Genomic DNA, 5917 nt, shown 5'->3' on the forward strand with positions numbered 1-5917 from the left:
GGGGACAAGCCCATATTAAACCTAGTTTGTATCATGCTCTACGTACGTATATAAGTTTATAAATGTTTTTCCTCTATAAGAGATGATCAATAATGATGGCTAAGGGTTGGTAATCATGTTTTTATGTTGAATTATGACATTGAAATCTTGGTTAAAGAAGTGTAAATGTTTTCAAGACATTCTTTAAAATGATTTATCTTTATGATATGGCATAATGAACCTTAATGACCATTGATGATGTGACTACCTTGAAACGAATAAAGAATTGGCTTCTATGCTATGAAAGTGGTTGTTGTGTTGGCCTAGCTACTCCGGAGGAAGGGTAGTCACTATGGATCCTAGTGTGGTAATGCCTAGCCATTCGGGAGGAAGAGTGGCCACTGCGGGTTCGCTACCCGAGTGCGGTTTATGCCTAGCTATTCGGGAGGAAAGATAGCCACCGAGAGTTTAATATTCCGGTGTGGTGCGCAATTATGTTTAGGGAACCTCAAAGGTCACCCTTCGATGTGATTCATTCTTGGGCCTGTATTGGTATGTGTGATATCTTTATCTTATGAAAGTATTACTGATGATAATCTGGCAAATTGAAAGGATATAACCGAAAGTTGTAAACTTGATAAAAAGGGATTTTATTTCATTTTGACAAGCTTATTGAACCAAGTTGAGTAACTACTTAATAATGATTTCACATGGTTTCCAGAACTGATTTCTTTACTTATTATTGTATCTAATTTTTATATGTCATATTGTCCCCGAGGCACTCACTGAGTACGAAGTACTCAGGCATACCATTGTTGTTTTTTATGGTATGTTAGGTAACAAAGAAGAGCAGGTTCGTGGAGACTAAAGCGCTAGGAGAACTTATTGTTGTTGTTGATTTGGTGAGCCCACATGCTCATTCGTGGGTCATCCTCTATTTATTCATTCCATTTATCTATATTAGTTTTCCGGGCTGTGTCCCGATGATTAGAAAGTCATTATTTATTCTTAGAAGCTCCATAGTTTACATTCATCCTATAGGTAGTTGAAGGGTTGTTGCGTAACTCTTTGGGCACTTTTTACATTTTGATTAAGTTTTATAATAGTAAAGACTTCCGCTGATTTAAATCATATATCATGATTCGATTGTAATTATTTTATAAACTGTTGGAGGTGAATATTGAACCTAGTGGGTTCAAGTGTTGTTATCGCATCTTTTAGGTTCTTCCGATGTTGTTCATGACGGCGGATGTCGGTTACGTCTAGGGTGGGTTTTGGGGCGTGACAATCTTGGTATCAGAGCCTAGGTTTAGAAGTGTCCTAGGATTGTCTGTGGAGCTGTGTCTAGTAGAGTCTTATTCATGCAGACTGGCCACCTATATGGGTGTGTGACTACCATGACATTGTAGGTGTTTCTTACTCTTCTTGATTCTAAATTGTGCTATAGAGCTTGAACTTCTTTTAGGATCATTCTAACGTGTTCGTTACTCGTGCTTTATGGAGATGACTTTAACTCATGTTGCAGATGTTAACCAAGTGAACAATGGTGTTACGTTGTGCACATTATTGTGATGTGTAATTTGACGAATGGTACATAGTCGTTGAAATTGTATTGTAGGAGTTCTGTATATATGGTCGTTGTAGGGTTTGGTTGTTGATAAATTGAGACAGTTATAGAAACAAAAGTAGTCCTGGTTACAGGGAAAACTCTGCCGATATCTTGTTAAGTTGAAAGGAATAATTAAGATGTAATGTGTTTCGAGTGCTGGAGATTAGGATGAAGGGAACAATGGAGGGTCTCTTGTAGTGAATTAAGAATTATTGTACATCGAGGTTATATTCTTATTGGGTTAAAAGATCTGTGCCATTTTGATGTTTAGTGGAAGAATTATATTTTGGGCTTGAAACTCGAAAACAACCGCTTATGGAACAATGATTTAAGAAGATGATGGAGTTGATTTAGGCTTTAATTTGGTATTCTCGATTTTGGTATGAGGTAAGTTAGACTTGATTCATATGTTGTTGAATTAGCCTCCTTGTCGGAGTATATTGTCTGGATAGATATATTATGCACTTCCTAGTCAAAGCGTATACGTGTTGAACCTTTTGAGTATCTAACTCTTGGGAAAGTGAGATGAAGATAGAAACCCCCTTATTCGTGTTGAGACTTGAGTGTTCTAGTCGTTAGAAATCCCCATGAGGACTATGTTGTTCTTATGTAGGTGTAGATGTATTTTTATCTTTCTGGGGTTGTTTAGTACAATGAAAGCTCTACTTCATGCTTTGGGTCGTACGGAGGTGGCTGGAGTCTCAGATGCTGTGGTCACAGGTAATCTCACTATTTCTCTCTTGATGCGTATTTGCTGATCGATCCAGGTTAAAATCTTTCCTGTGTGACTCCTTACCTTTCCCTAGATTCTTTTTGTGTAGGACCCGAATAATTGCTAGAAACCTTCTCTACGAATACCCCTGCTAGCGCCTATATTGCTTCTAGAGTAGGTAGAGACTGTGTAGTTGTAGTAAGAGTCGTGAGGGCTATGACTGATGTGTTTGAATTAAAAAATAGCGAACTTTGATGTGATTTTGGGGATAGAGCGGCTTTACTAGTATTATGAAACTTTAGATTATCAATCAGAAATAGTCAGGCTTGAATCTTGCTGATGGACTCCTTATAAAGTGGAAAAGTGATATTTCCAAAACCTCAAGGTAGACATATGTCATATCTTAAGACTTGCAGGATGAACTCGAAGGGGTGTAGTTTCCATCTAGTTTCCATTAATAACACTCATGCCTTATTATCTTAATTTATTCGCTACTACAGGTATGTGTTGAACCTTTCGGTTATGTTTTCCTGTGAAAATGTAGAGTTAGGGTATGAATCCCTCACTATTGTGTTTAGGCTTGAATGATACATTCGTTATATGGTTAGTCGTATATTATCTCTGAGAATGTTTCACCTTGCTAGAAGAACTCTTGAAATTCTGATATTTGAGGTGTAGTAAGAAATCCTAGGCCATGACTTTCATTCGGTGACGAATGATCCTAAGGGGGGGATAATGTAACATCCCGTAAATTCGAGTTAGGTGTGAATGTAAGAAAACCAGTATTAAGTTGATATTTTAGCCATATGAATCCATTCGGGATGAATTCGGCCAATAAATAGTCGTTTTGAAGTCAAACCAAAAAGTGAAGTTCTTAAGGCCTTCTAAATTCATCTAAGTCTGAGACAGTCTGTACTTATGGCCGGTTTTCGGGTATTTACGTTAGGAATTTGAGAAAACTCAAAACACAAAGGTTGTAAGTCTTTGAAATACCTTTCCAACGGTATATTATGGAGGTCAAACGGGAATCTGTACAAAAATTTATGACCATTTCTTGAATAGTCACAGAGCAGTCCAAAAAAAATACGGCCAGTATCACAAAATACGGCCAGTATTTTGTTGGGCGTACACTTCAATGTTCTAGAACAGTATATATTCATCCATATCAGTCCAAATCATTATTTTTCTTTCCTTCAAGCCCTGGAACGACTTCCTACCCTCTCCCATCATCAAAAACACCAAGGTAAGCCTATTCTAAGCCTCCTAAGTCAATTCTAACATGTATCCACGGATTCTAATCAAGAATTCATCATTCTTAGACATTGGGATTTCTTCAAAAAAGGTAGACCCCTCACACTTTGATGGATTATATGGAATTTTTATTATGTTTTAGACATTGAATGGTCGATAAAATCATGAAATAGGATTGATTTAGATGCACCCAATTAAAGACAAAACCCTAGTATCTTTGTTGTAGAATTCCCTCTGACCAGTCAGATTTAATTAGCGTTATCCGCTTATTTAACCGTTGGATCGAGCCCAAATTTTAACTGAGTGGTTATCACATACATGTATTGAATTTGAACGGTGGAGATCTGATTTGGAGGTCCATAGAAGTACGTTTTGAGCTATGAACAGTAGCTACAAAATTGATAAAAACTTGTAAATCTTAGTTGTGCAATCTTTAAATTAGATGTAGAGTGAATCTTTGAAGTGCAGAGGTTAATTTTGGAATATATGAACGGTATTTAAGGTATGTTTCTTTTGAAACCCTTATTTTGGATGTATGTCTTCTTTTCAAGGGCTCTTTATTGAATAAAAAGGTGAACTTTTCATGATTTGAAACTCTATTTCATGCTTTGATTGTGGTTAATGTGCGTGAGGGGACAAGCTCACATTAAACCTAGTTTGTATCATGCTCTACGCACGTATATAAGTTTATAAATGGTTTGCCTCTATAAGAGATGATCAATAATGATGGCTAAGGGTTGGTAATGATGTTTTCATGTTGAATTATGACATTGAAATCTTGGTTAAAGAAGTGTAAATGTTTTCAAGACATTCTTTAAAATGATTTATCTTTACGATATGGCATAATGAACCTTAATGACCATTGATGATGTGACTACCTTGAAACGAATAAAGAATTGGCTTCTATGCTATCAAAGTGGTTGTTGTGTTGGCCTAGCTACTTCGGAGGAAGGGTAGTCACTATGGATCCTAGTGTGGTAATGCCTAGCTATTCAGGAGGAAGAGTGGCCATTGTGGGTTCGCTACCCGGGTGCGGTTTATGCCTAGCTATTCGGAAGGAAGGATAACCACCGAGAGTTTAATATTCTGGTGTGGTGCACAGTTATGTTTAGGGAACCGCAAAGGTCATCCCTTCGATGTGATTCATTCTTGGGCCTGTTGTCACGCCCCGAACTATGGCCTGGGCGTAACACGGCACTCGGGCCTTGCTTGCATGTGTCCGAGCGAACCTCATGGCTTGCTTGTCAACATGGGCATCAAACAATATAGTCTATATGATGCAATTTAAATAAATCATGAAAATATAATTTGCGGAATAAGTCTTAGAGTTTTCTCATAGCATGGAAATATTATGAAAAACTTAATAGTCTGTAATCATGAATGCACCACTGACTCTGGAAACTAACATCTGTCTATGAAACCTCTAAAACATGTCTGAATACTAACTACCAGGACATGGCCCTGGACTACCATAAACTCGCATACTAAATATAAAGACTCATGTTGAACCCCGAGAGGAGCCGGGGCTCACCAATAAGTTCGACATCGAGGTGATCCTACCGCGAGTGTATGCTCCCGAAAATCGGTATCCGCACCGTGAAGTGTGCCCGGGGCAAAAGGACGTTAGTACACAGCGAATAGTACTAGTATGTAAACCCGCTGAAATGAAGAATATGGCATACATAGGTATAGAACATGAACGGAAACCGAATGTAACTTGAACATGAGCATGAAACGTGAGTAAAGTCCGAAAAACTCAATGAAAATACATGTATATAAAACTTCTTGTACGCGGGGAATGCTATAGTGCAACCGACAACATGATTCGTACTTGCGCCCTACCAGAGAACACTCACACCTTGCCGGTGGATGAGATTTAAGTAATAATAGCATGTAAGGATCCAAACCGCATAATGAAGCGTGTTGCCTACTTGCCGACAACCCTTATCCTACGGTGGCAACGTGGTTTCGGGCTATCCGAGCCTTCTTCGTTAACTAAGCAATCCCAAAAACATGAACATGATATAGTTGGCTAAGAAGCCCATGAGTTTCGTGAAATAACTTGTAAATAACTTGTAATCATGATTTCACGAAATAACTTGTAATATGATTTCATGAGATAACTTGTCATAATCTTGCAAACATGTTCTTGATTCGTGAGTAGAAACAATAGTTCATAAATATGTAGATATATAATTTGACTTGAAAACATGCTTGTAACTTGCTACATAAAATCATAAAACATGATAAGAACACATGAGGAATAATTCATGATTCATGGATTAAGCTGGGGTTCCTAATAACCGTAATGGAAGATTAGGAATACAATAACGAATATGGATACAAAATTCATATACATAAATACA

This window comes from Lycium ferocissimum, chromosome 3, assembly GCF_029784015.1.
Source record: "Lycium ferocissimum isolate CSIRO_LF1 chromosome 3, AGI_CSIRO_Lferr_CH_V1, whole genome shotgun sequence".
Lineage (NCBI taxonomy): Eukaryota > Viridiplantae > Streptophyta > Magnoliopsida > Solanales > Solanaceae > Lycium > Lycium ferocissimum.